The sequence below is a fragment of the Patagioenas fasciata genome, chromosome 13, assembly GCF_037038585.1.
Source record: "Patagioenas fasciata isolate bPatFas1 chromosome 13, bPatFas1.hap1, whole genome shotgun sequence".
NCBI classification, from domain to species: Eukaryota; Metazoa; Chordata; class Aves; order Columbiformes; family Columbidae; genus Patagioenas; species Patagioenas fasciata.
The window spans coordinates 2,894,888-2,909,795 of record NC_092532.1 but is presented as its reverse complement, the minus strand read 5'-3'; positions in this window follow the sequence as shown (position 1 = coordinate 2,909,795).

Below are 14,908 nucleotides of genomic sequence, written 5' to 3'. Positions count from 1 at the left end.
TTGTGGCACCATGGGGACACCCCCTTGTCCCCGGTGCCCATTGTGACATCCCAGGACCCCCCTTTGTCCCCAGGAGCCATTGTAGCACCATGGGGACCACTTTTGTCCCCAGGGCCCATTGTGACATTCTAGGACCCCACTTTGTCCCCAGGGCCTATTGTGACACCATGGGGACCCCTCCTTGTCCTCAGGACTCATTCTCACATCCTGGGCACCCGCCATTGTCCCCAGGGCCCATTGTGACATCCTGGGGACCCTCATTGTCCTCAGGGTCCATTGTGACATCCTGGGCACCCCCCATTTTCCCCAGGACCCATTGTGACATCCTGGCCACCCCCTTGCTCCCATGGTCCGTTGTGGCACCATGGGGACACCCCCTTTGACCCCAGGGCCCATTGTGGCACCATGGCAACCCCTTTTGTCCCCAGGGCCCATTGTGACATTCTTGGACCCCACGTTGTCCCCAGGGCCTATTGTGACACCATGGGGACACCTCCTTGTCACTGGGGACCCATTGTGACACCATGGGGACCCCCCCTTGTCCTCAGGACTCATTCTCACATCCTGGACACCCCCCATTGTCCCCAGGGCCCATTGTGACATCCACTGCACCCCCTTGTCCCCAGGGCCCATTGTGACATTCAGGGGACCCCTCTTTGTCCCCAGGGCCCATTGTGACATGCTGGGGACGCTCTTTGTCCCCAGGGCCCATTGTGACATCCTGGGGACCCCCTTGTCCCCAGTGCCTATTGTGAAATCCTGGGCACCCCCTTTGTCCCCAGGGCCCATTGTGACATTCCAGGACACCCCTTGTCCCCATGGCCCATTGTGAAATCCTCGGGACCTCCTTTGTCCCCAGGGCCCATTGTGACGTCCCAGGACCCCCCTTTGTCCCCAGGGCCCATTGTGACATCCTGGGGACCCTCTTTGTCCCCAGGGCCCATTGTGACAGGGTGGGGACTCCCTTTGTCCCCAGGGGCCATTGTGACATCCCAGGATCCCCCTTTGTCCCCAGGGCCCATTGTGACATCTCAGGACACCCCAATTGTTTCCAGGGCCCATTGTGACATCCTGCGGACCGCCCAGTTGTCTCCAGGGCCCATTGTGGCATCCTGGGTACCCCTTTTATCCCCGGGGCCCATTGTGACATCTTGGGGACTCCCCTTGTCACTGGGGACCCATTGTGACACCATGGGGACCACCCCTTTCTCCCCAGTGCCCATTGTGACATCCTGGGGACCCCTTTGTCCCCAGAGCCCATTGTGACATCCTGGTGAGCCCCCTTTGTCCCCAGGGCCCATTGTGACATCCCAGGACCCCCCTTTGTCACCAGGGCCCATTGTGACGTCCCAGGACCCCCCATTGTCCCCAGGGCCCATTGTGACATCCCCGGACCCCCCATTGTCCCCAGAGCCCATTGTGACATCCTTGGGACCCCCATTGTCCCCAGGGCCCATTGTGACATTCAGGGGACAGCCTTTTTCCCAAGGGCCCATTGTGACACCATCGGGACCCCCGTTGTCCCCAGGGCCAATTGTGACACCATGGGGACCCTCCTCGTCACTGCGGACCCATTGTGACACCATGGGGACCTGCCCTTGTCCTCAGGGCCCATTGTGACATCCTGGGGACCCTCTTGTCCCCAGGGCCCATAGTTGCACCCTGGGGACCCCCTCTTTATTCCCAGTGCCCATTGTGACATCCCAGGACCCCCCTATGTCCCCAGGGCCCATTGTGACACCATGGGGACACCCCTTTGACTCCAGGGCCCATTGTCACATCCCAGGACCTCCCAATTGTCCCCAGGGCCCATTGTGACATCCTGGGGACCCGCCCTTGTCCGCAGGGCCCATTGTGAAGTCCCAGGACCCCCTTTGTCCCCAGGGCCCATTGTGACATCCTGGGGACCCCCCTTGTCACTGGGGACCCACTGTATACACCATGGGGACCCCCATTGTCCCCAGGGCCCATTGTGACATCCTGGGGACCCCCCTTGTCACTGGTGACCCATTGTGACACCATGGGGACCCCCGTTTGTCCCCAGGGCTCATTGTGACATCCCAGGACCTCCCATTGTCCCCAGGGCCCATTGTGACATCATGGGGACCGCCTTGTCCCTCTGGCCCGTTGTGGCACCGTGGGGACCTCCTTTGTCCCCAGGGCCCATTGTGACACCATGGGGACCCCTTTTGTCACTGTGGTCCAATGTGACATCCCAGGACCCCACTTTGTACCCAAGGCCCATTGTGACACCGTGGGGACCCCCCTTGTCTCCAGGACCCACCGTGGCACCGTGGGGACCACTCTTGTCACTGGGACCCATTGTAACACTATGGGGATCCCCCCTTGTCCCCAGAGCCCATTGTGACATCCTGGGGACCCCCTTGTTCCCCATGGCCCACTGTGATGTCCCAGGACCCCCCCTTGTCCCCAGAGCCCATTGTGACATCTTGGGGACCCCCTTTGTCCCCAGGGCCCATTGTGACATTCAGGGGACAGCCTTTGTCCCAAGGGCCCATTGTGACACCGTTGGAATCCCCGTTGTCCTCAGAGCCCATTGTGACATCCTGGGAACCCCCTTTGTGCCCAGGGCCCATTGTGACATTTCAGGACCCCACTTTGTCCCCAGGGCCCATTGTGACATCCTGGAGACGCCCTTTGTCCCCAGAGCCCGTTGTGACATCTAAGGACCCCCCAATTGTGCCCAGGGCTCATTGTGACATCCCAGGACCCCCCATTGTCCCCAGGGCTCATTGTGATGTCCCAGGCCCCCCCTTTGTCCCCAGGGCCTATTTTGACATCCTGGGGACCCCCCTTTGTCCCTAGGGCCCGTTGTGACATCCTGGGGACCTCGTTTGTCACTAGGGTCCATTGTGGCACCATGGGGATGCCCTTTGTCCCTAGGACCCATTGTGACATCCTGGGCACCCCCTTTGTCCCCAGGGCCTATTGTGACAGGGTGGGGACTCCCTTTGTCCCTAGGGCCCATTGTGACATCCTGGGGACCTCGTTTGTCCCCAGGGTCCATTGTGGCACCATGGGGACCCCCTTTGTCCCCAGGGCCCATTGTGAAATCCTGGGGACCCCCTTTGTCCCCAGGACCCATTGTGACATCCTGGGCACACCCTTTGTCCCCAGGGCCTATTGCGACAGTGTGGGGACTCCCTTTGTCCCCAGGGTCCATTGTGAAATTCTGGGGACCCCCTTTGTCCCCAGGGCCCATTGTGACATCCTGGGGACCCCACTTTGTTCCCAGGACCCATTGTGATGTCCACAATGGCCCCGTTGTCCCAAGGGGTCATTGTGACATCCTGGGGACCTCCTTTGTCCCCAGGGCCCATTGTGACGTCCCTGGACCCTCCATTTTTCCAAGAGCCCATTGTGACATCCTGGCGACCCCGCTTTTTCCTCAGGGCCCATTGTGGCACCATGGGGAGCCCCTCTGTCTCCAGGGCCCATTGTGACATTTAGGGGACTCATCTTTGTCCCCAGGGCCCATTGTGACATCCCAGGACCCCCCTTTGTCTGCAGGTCCCAATGTGACATTCAGGGGACCCCACTTTGTCCCCAGGGCCCACTGTGACGTCCTAGGACCTCCCTTTGTCCCCAGGGCCATTGTGACACCGTGGGGACCCCCTGTTTTCCCCAGGGCCCATTGTGACATCTGGTGGACCCCCTTGTCCCCAGGGCCCATCGTGGAACCGTGGGGACCCTCCTTGTCACGAGGGCCCATTGTGACACCATGGGGACCACCCCTTTCTCCCCAGTGCCCATTCTGACATCCTGGGGACCCCACTTGTCCCCAGAGCCCATTGTGACGTCCCAGGACCCCCCATTGTCCCCAGGGTGCATTGTGACACCGTGGGGACCCCCTTTCTCCCCAGAGCCCATTGTGACATCCTGGGGAGCCCCCTTTGTCCCCAGGGATCATTGTGACATTTCTGGACCCCCCACTGTCTCCAGGGTCCATTGTGAACATCCTGGGGACCCCTCTTTGTCCCCAGGGCCCATTGTGACATCCTGGGCTGCCCCGTATGTCACCAGGGCCCATTTTGACACCGTGGGGACCCCCTGTTGTCCTCACGGCCCATTGTGACATCCCAGGACCCCCAATTGTCCCCAGGGCCCATTGTGACACCATGGGGAACCCTCTTGTCACTGGGGACGCATTGTGACACAATGGGGACCCCACCTTTGTCTCAAGTGCCCATTGTGACATCCTGGGGACCCCCTTTATCCCCAGGACCCATTGTGACGTCCCAGGACCCCGTTTGTCCCCAGGGCCCATTGTGACATCCCAGGGCCCCACTTTGTCCCCAGGGCCCATTGTGACATCCTGGTGACTCCCTTTGTCCCCAGGGCCCATTGTGGCACCATGGGGACCCTCTTTGTCACTGGGGCCCATTGTGACATCCCAGGACCCCACTTTGCCTTAGAAGGTCACTGATCGGACTACTGGTACATCCTGACTCTGCTTTCTCAATAAACATTGAAGAACACCTGGGGTTTGTTTGCTCCAAGGGAAAACTTCCCTGCCACGGTTCCTGGTTCCCGGTCCTGTTTCCCGGTCCGGTTTGGCTTCGCTATCAGAACAGCTGCTGCCTCCACAGCCGCGCTCAAAGTCCCCGTTGTGACACCGGGATGGCGGGAGAAGGGGGGTGGCGGGGGCGGCAGCGGCGGCGATTGGGGGGGGGCAGTCGGGGCTGGGCGGACAAGCGGCGGCTGCTGCGGCTCCTCAGGCAGCGACAGCAGCAGCGATCGGGGGGACGTGGGGGGCGGACAAGCGGCGGCTGCTGCGGCTCCTCAGGCAGCGACAGCAGCAGCGATCGGGGGGACGTGGGGGGCGGACAAGCGGCGGCTGCTGCGGCTCCTCAGGCAGCGACAGCAGCAGCGATCGGGGGGACGTGGGGGGCGGACAAGCGGCGGCTGCTGCGGCTCCTCAGGCAGCGACAGCAGCAGCGATCGGGGGGACGTGGGGGGCGGACAAGCGGCGGCTGCTGCGGCTCCTCAGGCAGCGACAGCAGCAGCGATCGGGGGGACGTGGGGGGCGGACAAGCGGCGGCTGCTGCGGCTCCTCAGGCAGCGACAGCAGCAGCGATCGGGGGGACGTGGGGGGCGGACAAGCGGCGGCTGCTGCGGCTCCTCAGGCAGCGACAGCAGCAGCGATCGGGGGGACGTGGGGGGCGGACAAGCGGCGGCTCCTCCGGCCGCGGCCAGGACGTGGCTTCGCCGGCACCGGGGCCCGAGACCGCGCGCTGTGGGGCTGCGGGGCGGGTGTGGGGCCGGGGGTCTCCGGGGGTCCCGCAGCGGCCGCTGTGGGGCGGGATGGGGCGGCTGTGGAATTACCTGTGGGGCACTCATGGGGCTGCTGTAGGGGTCTTAAGAGGCATGTCTGGAGCACTTATGGGGCGACTATGGGGCAGGTGCTGGGCTGCTACAGCGGGACCTGTGGGGCACCCAGGTATGTGCACCCAGCACCGCGTGCACGCACACGCAGCTACACACTGATGTGTAAGCAAACACGTGGCCACACACACGCACACTTCCACAAGCGTGCCCAGTCCCATCTATTGACAGAAAGGCGTTCGTGAAATGTACTGACATGCTTGAGGGTAAACACGTGCGTGGATGTTTGGCACACTGCACACACGCACACGTCTGAACGATGATGCTCCAGCTTTAGCATAAATGGAGCTGACATCAAGGCACTCACATGTGGACAGACCAACGTTTATAGGCACTAAGGCTTTCGCGCACAGGTTCGTCCAAGAACAGGCACATACCTGCAGGCACCTCCGAATGTGTGTTCTGTGCATTCTCTTAAGGGACGCTAGATGGCAGCAAAGACCATGAAATTATTAACCTCAGCCTAACCCTAGGTTTATGACATTTTTTCTTACTATAGATGCGTTTGATGCTAAAAATTCCCCCAAATTGTAATGAATATGCGATAATTGTGTGAATACAAGCATCGCAAGAGCATCCAGTTTTTGGAGCACTTATGGAACATGATAAAGCCAGGCAGAGCCTGACAAAGCGCGACAGAGCCCAACAGGGCTTGACAGAGCCTGATAGAACTCAACAGGGGCCGACAAATCCCGACAGCGCCTGACAGCGAACAGTGGAGTCTGGCAGGGCCTGACAGAGGCTGTCACAGCACGACAGAGCCAGAGGAGCCTGACAGAGCCCAGCAAACCCGACAGGAATAGACAAGGCCTGGGTGCACAGACCTGGGTGCGTGTGGAAAGGTTTCTGCCTGTTTTCCAGTGAGGAATGGTGTGTGTGCACGTGGACAAACAGAAGGCGAAGCAGCTCGGTTCCAACACTGAAGAAGGCTGTACAGTCACGCAGACACGGGGGCTGCTCCGCTCCTGCTCTCCTGCTCTCTTGCAGGACACAGAGGCCTCAGAGCCCTGTTCAGTTCAGTTCAGTTCCATACAATGTTCACTGACTGCAAGAAAATCCCTCAAATCCCCCACAATGTGGGGCTCAAAAGGGAGTCCCCCTGAAAAGAGGGGGTCACAGTCCAAAAATGCCTGAAAATTCCTGGGGGAGGATAAAACTTATTAAACCCTGTAAATATGAGCGTGAGAATTTCAAACAGAGAGAAGTCTGTCGTTTGTATTTATATATTGCAGAATGGTATTCATGTAGATATAAAATGATTTTAAAATAAAACCCCTTTTCTACTCTGTTATATAAAGGATTTTAGAATGTAAAAAATTTCTGTTGATGGTTTTAAGAATACAAACATCTTATCTATTTGTAGATTAAAAAGTGAAGGACTTGAAAAAGAAGAAAATATCTAGATAGGAACTTAAAATAGAAAAAAGTGTGAGTAGGCAGAGCTATGTATAATTACTACGTGTTACATAGTCTAAATAGGTAATAAATATCATCTATATATATCCACTCACACCCGTATACATACCTTTAATTTATTAATAAATGTAAATCGATATCCCAGTCTAAATATATATAATTGTAAATATGTCAAAATCTGTAAATTTGAAAAGATACCTGAGTGTTAAAATGGAAGTTTAAATGTATTTAAGTGTAAATAGACACTGGATCAGAGCGCAGCGCGGGACAAACGGGGACGGGTGATGATAGGCGGAGAGAATGGAAATTGACGTGCTTAGCTGGCCAATCAGATTGCGGAGAGGGAAGAGAAGGGGCGGGCCGCGGGGGAAGGGTTGTCTCGAGGGCTTCCCAATGCGCATGCGCAGAAATGGGCGCTGCGAGGTGCACGGGGCGCTCTCGGCGGCCACGTGCGCGCACCGTTGGAGCCCGGAGCGGACTCGCTGCGCCGCTGTTTCTGCGAGGCCCCGGGGAGTGCCCGGCCCGGCCCCGCCCGGCCCGCTCCGCTCCGTCTCAGAGCCGCCTGGAGAGCCGGGTCGGGCAGCCCCTTCTCGGCTCCACCTCTTCCCGAGCTAAGCCACGCCCCCTTGGGGCCGTGCCATGTTGACCGCACCCTCTCCCTACCCCAAGAGGCTCCTCCCATGGGGGCGTGCCCCAGAGAATGCCCGCCCCCAGACCACCTCCCATGGGGCGTGACACAGAGGCTCCGCCCCCCCGAGGGGCTCCCCGTGGGCGTGCCCTCTCAGTACCCGCCCCTCGGCACTGACCCCACCCCATGTAGGCGGGGCCACACCCAGCTGCCCCCTCCCATCTGTGACCCATAACCAACCCCATAGCAGCCCTATGGCTGCCCCACAGGTCCCGCTGTAGCAGCCCAGCACCTGCCCCATAGTCGCCCCATAAGTGCTCCAGACATGCCTCTTAAGAGCCCCTACAGCAGCCCCATGAGTGCCCCACAGGTAATTCCACAGCCGCCCCATCCCGCCCCACAGCGGCCGCTGCGGGACCCCCGGAGACCCCCGGCCCCACACCCGCCCCGCAGCCCCACAGCGCGCGGTCTCGGGCCCCGGTGCCGGCGAAGCCACGTCCTGGCCGCGGCCGGAGGAGCCGCCGCTTGTCCGCCCCCCACGTCCCCCCGATCGCTGCTGCTGTCGCTGCCTGAGGAGCCGCAGCAGCCGCCGCTTGTCCGCCCAGCCCCGACTGCCCCCCCCCAATCGCCGCCGCTGCCGCCCCCGCCACCCCCCTTCTCCCGCCATCCCGGTGTCACAACGGGGACTTTGAGCGCGGCTGTGGAGGCAGCAGCTGTTCTGATAGCGAAGCCAAACCGGACCGGGAAACAGGACCGGGAACCAGGAACCGTGGCAGGGAAGTTTTCCCTTGGAGCAAACAAACCCCAGGTGTTCTTCAATGTTTATTGAGAAAGCAGAGTCAGGATGTACCAGTAGTCCGATCAGTGACCTTCTAAGACAAAGTGGGGTCCTGGGATGTCACAATGGGCCCCAGTGACAAAGAGGGTCCCCATGGTGCCACAATGGGCCCTGGGGACAAAGGGAGTCACCAGGATGTCACAATGGGCCCTGGGGACAAGGGGGGTCCCACCCTGTAACAATGGGCCCTGGGGACAAAGTGGGGCCCTGGGATGTCACAATGGGCCCTGGGGACAAATGGGGTCCTGGGACGTCACAATGGGTCCTGGGGATAAAGGGGGTCCCCAGGATGTCACAATGGGCACTTGAGACAAAGGTGGGGTCCCCATTGTGTCACAATGCGTCCCCAGTGACAAGAGGGTTCCCCATGGTGTCACAATGGGCCCTGGGGACAATTGGGGGTCCTGGGATGTCACAATGGGCCCTGAGGACAACAGGGGGTCCCAACGGTGTCAAAATGGGCCCTGGTGACATACGGGGCAGCCCAGGATGTCACAATGGGCCCTGGGGACAAAGAGGGGGCCCCAGGATGTTCACAATGGGCCCTGGAGACAGTGGGGGGTCCAGAAATGTCACAATGGGCCCTGGGGACAAAGGGGGCTCCCCAGGATGTCACAATGGGCTCTGGGGACACAGGGGGTCCCCACGGTGTCACAATGCACCCTGGGGACAATGGGGGGTCCTGGAACGTCACAATGGGCCCTGGGGACAAAGTGAGGTCCTGGGAAGTCACAATGGGCCCCAGTGACAAAGGGGGTCCCAATGGTGCCACAATGGGTCCTGGGGAAAAAGGGCGTCCCCAGGATGTCACAATGGGCTCTGGGGACAAGGGGGGATCCCCATAGTGTTACAATGGGTCCCAGTGACAACGGTGGATCCCACAGTGCCACGGTGGGCCCTGGAGACAAGGGGGGTCCCCACGGTGTCACAATGGGCCTTGGGTACAAAGTGGGGTCCTGGGATGTCACATTGGACCACAGTGACAAAAGGGGTCCCCATGGTGTCACAATGGGCCCTGGGGACAAAGGAGGTCCCCACGGTGCCACAACGGGCCAGAGGGACAAGGCGGTCCCCATGATGTCACAATGGGCCCTGGGGACAATGGGAGGTCCTGGGATGTCACAATGAGCACTGGGGACAAACGGGGGTCCCTATGGTGTCACAATGAGTCCCCAGTGACAAGTGGGGTCCTGAGATGTCACAATGGGTCCTTGGGACAATGGGGGGTCCTGGGATGTCACAATGAGCCCTGGGGACAAACGGGGGTCCCCATGGTGTCACAATGGGTCACCAGTGACAAGGGAGGGTCCCCAGGATGTCACAATGGGCCCTGGGGACAATGGGGGTCCCCATGGTGTATACAATGGGTCCCCAGTGACAAGGGGGGTCCCCAGGATGTCACAATGGGCCCTGGGGACAAAGGGGGTCCTGGGACTTCACAATGGGCCCTGCGGACAAGGGCGGGTCCCCAGGATGTCACAATGGGCCCTGGGGACAATTGGGAGGTCCTGGGATGTGACAATGGGCCCTGGAGTCAAAGGGGTGTCCCCATGGTGTCACAATGGGCCCTGGGGACATAGGGGGGTCCTGGGATGTCACAATGGGCACTGGGAATAAAGAGGGGGTCCCCAGGGTGCAACTATGGGCCCTGGGGACAAGAGGGTCCCCAGGATGTCACAATGGGTCCGCAGTGACGAGGAGGGTCCCCATGGTGTCACAATTGGCCCTGGGGACAACGGGGGTCCCGATGGTGTCACAATGGGCCCTTGGGAAAAAGGCTGTCCCCTGAATGTCACAATGGGCCCTGGGGACAATGGGGGTCCCAAGGATGTCACAATGGGCTCTGGGGACAATGGGGGGTCCGGGGATGTCACAATGGGCCCTGGGGACAAAGGAGGTCCCCAGGATTTCACAATGGGCCATGGGGACAAGGGGTGTCCTGGAATGTCACAATGGGCACTGGGGACAAAGGGGTCCCCAGGATGTCACAATGGGCACTGGGGAGAAAGGGGGGTCCTGGGATGTCACAATGGGCCCTGGGGACAAAGGGGGCTCACCAGGATGTCACAATGGGCTCTGGGGACAAAGGGGTCCCCAGGATGTCACAATGGGCACTGGGGAGAAAGGGGTGGTCCCCATGGTGTCACAATGGGTCCCCAGTGACAAGGGGAGTCCCCAGAATGTCACAATGGGCCCCGGGGATAAAAGGGGTACCCAGGATGCCACAATGGGCCCTGGGGACAACTGGGCGGTCCCCAGGATGTCACAATGGGCCCTGGAAACAATTGGGGTGTCCTGAGATGTCGCAATGGGCCCTGGGGACAAAGGGGGATCCTGGGACATCACAATGGCCCCTGGGGACAAAGGGAGTCCCCACCCTGTCACAATGGGCCCTGGGGACAAAGGGGGGTCCTGGGACGTCACAATGGGCCCTGGGGACAAAGGAGGTCCCCAGGATTTCACAATGGGCCATGGGGACAAGGGGTGTCCTGGAATGTCACAATGGGCACTGGGGACAAGGGGGTCCCCAGGATGTCACAATGGGCCCTGGGGATGACGGGGGGTCCTGGGACGTCACAATGGGCCCTGGGGACAATGGGGGGTCTTGGGATGTCACAATGAGCCCTGGGCACAACTGGGAGGTCCCTAAATGTCACAATGGGCCCTGGGGACAAAGGGGGTCCCCACGGTGTCACAATGGGCCCAGGGGACAGAGGGGAGTCCCCAGGATGTCACAACGGGCTCTGGGGACCAGGGGCGTCCCGAGGATGTCACAATGGGCCCTGGGGACAAAGTGGGGTCCTGGGAGGTCACAATGTGCCCTGGGCACAAAGGGGGTTTCCAGGATGTCACAATGGGCTCTGGGGACAACAGGGGTCCCGACGGTGTCACAATGGGCCCTTGGGTCAAAGGCTGTCCCCTGAATGTCACAATGGGCCCTGGGGACAATGGGGGTCCCCAGGATGTCACAATGGACCCTGGGGACAATGGGGGGTCCGGGAACGTCACAATGGGCCCTGGGGACAAAGGGGGTCCCCAGGATGTCACAATGGGCCTTCAGTATAAAGTGGGGTCCTGGGATGTCACAATGGGCCCTGGGGACAAAGGGGGGTCCTGGGATGTCACAATGGGCCCTGCGGATCAAGGATGGTGCCCTGGATATCACAATGGGCTCTGGGGACAATTGGGGGTCCTGGAATGTCACAATGGTCCCTAGGGACAAAGGGGGGTCCCTTGGATGTCACAATGGGGCTGGGGACAAAGGGGGTCCTGGGATGTCACAATGGGCCCTGGGGACAAAGGGGGTCCCCAGGTTGTCACAATGGGCCCTGGGGACAAAGGGGGTCCCCAGGTTGTCACAATGGGCCCTGGGGACAAGGGGGTCCTCAGGATGTCACATTGGGCCGTGGGGACAAAGAGGGGTCCCCAGGATTTCACAATGGACCCTGGGGACAAAGGGGGGTCCTGGGACGTCACAATGGGCCCTGGGGACAAAGGGTTCCCCAGGATGTCACAATGGGCTCTGGGGACAAAGGAGGTCCCCAGGATGACACAATGGGCCCTGGGGATGACGGGGGGTCCTGGGACGTCACAATGGGGCCTGGGGACAATGGGACGTCCTGATATGTTACAATGAACCCTGGGCACAATTGGGGGGTCCTTAGATACCACAATGGGCCCTGTGGACAAAGGGGGTCCCCACGGTGTCACAATGGGCTCTGGGGACAAAGGGGAGTCCCCAGTATGTCACAATGGGCCCTGGAGACAATGAGGGGTCCTGGGGACAACGGGGGTCCCGACGGTGTCACAATGGGCCCTAGGGACAAAGGCTGTCCCCTGAATGTCACAATGGGCCCTGTGGACAATGGGGGTCCCCAGGATGTCACAATGGGCTCTGGGGACAATGGGGGATCCGGGGACGTCACAATGGGCCCTGGGGACAAAGGGGGTCCCCAGGACGTCACAATGGGCCCCAGTGACAAAGGGGGTCCCAATGGTGCCACAATGGGTCCTGGGGAAAAAGGGGGTCCCGAGGATGTCACAATGGGCTCTGGGGACAAGGGGGGGTCCCCAGGATGTCACAATGGGCTCTGGGGACAAGGCGGGGTCCCCATAGTGTTACAATGGGTCCCCAGTGACAAGGGTGGTCCCCAGGATGTCACAATGGGCCCTGGGGACAAAGGGGGTCCTGGGACTTCACTATGGGCCCTGGGGACAAGGGGGTCCCCAGGATGTCACAATGGGCCCTTAGGACAAGGGGGGTCCCCAAGGTGTCACAATGGGCCCTGGGGACAATGGGGAGTCCTGGGACATCACAACAGGCCTGGGGACAAGGGGGATCTCCACCCTGTCACAATGGGCCCTGGGGACAAAGGGGGGTCCTGGGATGTCACAATTGGCCCTGGGGACAAAGGGGGTCCCCATGGTGCCACAATGGGCCCTGGGGACAAAGGGGAGTCCCCAGGATGTCACAATGGGCCCTGAGGACAAGGGGAGGTCCCCATGGTGTCACAATGGGTCCTCAGTGAGAAGGGGGTCCCCCATGGTGTCACAATGGGCCCTGGGGACAAGGGGGATCCCCAGGGTGTCACAATGGACCCTGGGGAGAAGGGTTTAGGGGGTTGTGTTAGGGGGTTGGAGGATTAGGTGGTGCAGGATTTGGGGGTGCAAGGATTTTGCGGGGCCTGATTTGTGGCTGCAGAGTCTGGGGTTGCAGGTTCCAGGGGTGCAGGATTTGGGGGTTCAGGGTTTAGGGCAGTAGGGTCTTTGGGTGCAGGAGTTTGGGGTGCCGGGTTTGGGGGCCAGGATTTGGGGTTGCAGGATTTAGGGGTGCAGTGGTTTGGAGTGCAGTGTTTTGGGGTGCAGGGTTTGGGGAAGGAGGATATGGGGGTGCAGGGTATAGGAGAGCAGGATCTTGGGGTGCAGGGGTTTGGGGTGGGGGGCTTGGTAGGGCAGGGTTTGGGGGTGGAAATTTTATTGGGTAGGGCTGGGGGTGCAGGATTTGGGGGTGAAGGGGTTGTGGGGTGCAGGGTTGTGGGGTGCAGGGTTTGGGAGATCGGTACGTGGGGATGGAGGATTTGGGGGTGCAGGGTTTGGAGCAGCAGAATCTGGGGGTGCAGAGTTGGGGGGTGCAAGATTGGGGGTAGCAGGGTTTTGGGGAGCAGGGTTTCGGGGTCAGGCTTTAGGGGGACAGGGTTTGGGGGGCAGGGTTGGGAGGGATGATTTTGGGGTGCAGGGTTTAGGGCAGCAGGATCTTGGGGTGAAGGGGTTTGGGGTGAAGGGTTTGGTAGGACAGGATTTGGGGTGCAGGTTTTTAGGGTGCAACTTGTGGGGGTCAGGATTTGGGGTACAGGGTTTGGGGGTGCAGGGTTTAGTGGTGCAGGGTTTGGGGGTGCAGGTCTTGGGGAGGCAGAATTAGGGTGCAAGACTTGAGGGTGCAGGGTTTGGGGGTTTGGGACATGGGGCTGGAGGATTTGGGGGTGCAGGATTTGGGGTGCAGTGTGTGGGGGTGTGTCCTGGTTTTGTTAAAAACAAGTTTCTCTTTTAGTGAATTTGCCTGTCAGCCAAAGCCTTCATGTCAGCTGCATTTTCCTGGAGAACCAGACACATGTTTTGGTTAAACCCAGCAATGGAATGGAAACTTATTGATAAGCACGGATGGACATCTCGCGAGAGGGGCAACGAGAAACTGGTGATCGAGAGACTGACCAACGGTGAATAACATTCCGTTCACGTGAATACTTCATATAAAAGTGGGAGATCACGAGGATCTCGTCCCCTTTGCCTTTTCCCTTTTTTCCTCATGGCCGACATCAGGAGAGGACCTTGCTGGTCGTCCCTGCGAACGGAGGCCAGTGAGAGACTGAATCCAGCTCCGGTTGGCTGCAGAGTCTGATCCAGGACTTCGGGTGCTGGCTCTGCAGTTGCTGAGACTTACAAGATCGGTTTTGTATATTTGTATCATTTTCTCTGTTCTCATCAGTAGCATCAGTAAAACATCTTGAACTTTTCCAACTCTCTTCCCTCTGTGCTTCTTCCCCTCCCGATCGCCTGTGCTGAGTGGGAAGGGGGGAGAGGGAGGGGCAAAAGGGGGAAGTGGGGGGCAGAGGAGGTTGACAACACATCTGCCAGGGTTTGATTGTCACCCCGCAATCCTAACCCTCGACAGATAATTGGCGCCCAACGTGGGGCCAGAGAACGGGGTAAATTTGGAGATTTTTGGCTTTTCTACTGCTCTGACGTACCTTTCAATTTTCTTGGCACGGTGCTAGCTCATAGAGTTGTGATACTCGCGCGTCTGTTTGATTCGGATATTATTTAGTCGTGATGATGATCCTGTGTGGTTTGGCACTGGTTTATTTCATTATACTGCAGCCGCTAATGTATTTTTACTCGTTTTTGCTTTACCTTGAAAAACCTCCAGGAGAGATTAAAGAGCAGAATGGCTCTATATTTGCTAATTGGTCAAGCAAATCTTTAGAAAGGCTGACTAACAATACTTTTGTGTTTTCGCTAGGACAGTTTGCAAATGTTTTAGAGAACTTTGAATACCCTTGGAGCTTTGATAGAACTGTGATGGTGTTATCTGGTTTGCTGAATGTGTGTCAGTTTGTGTTACT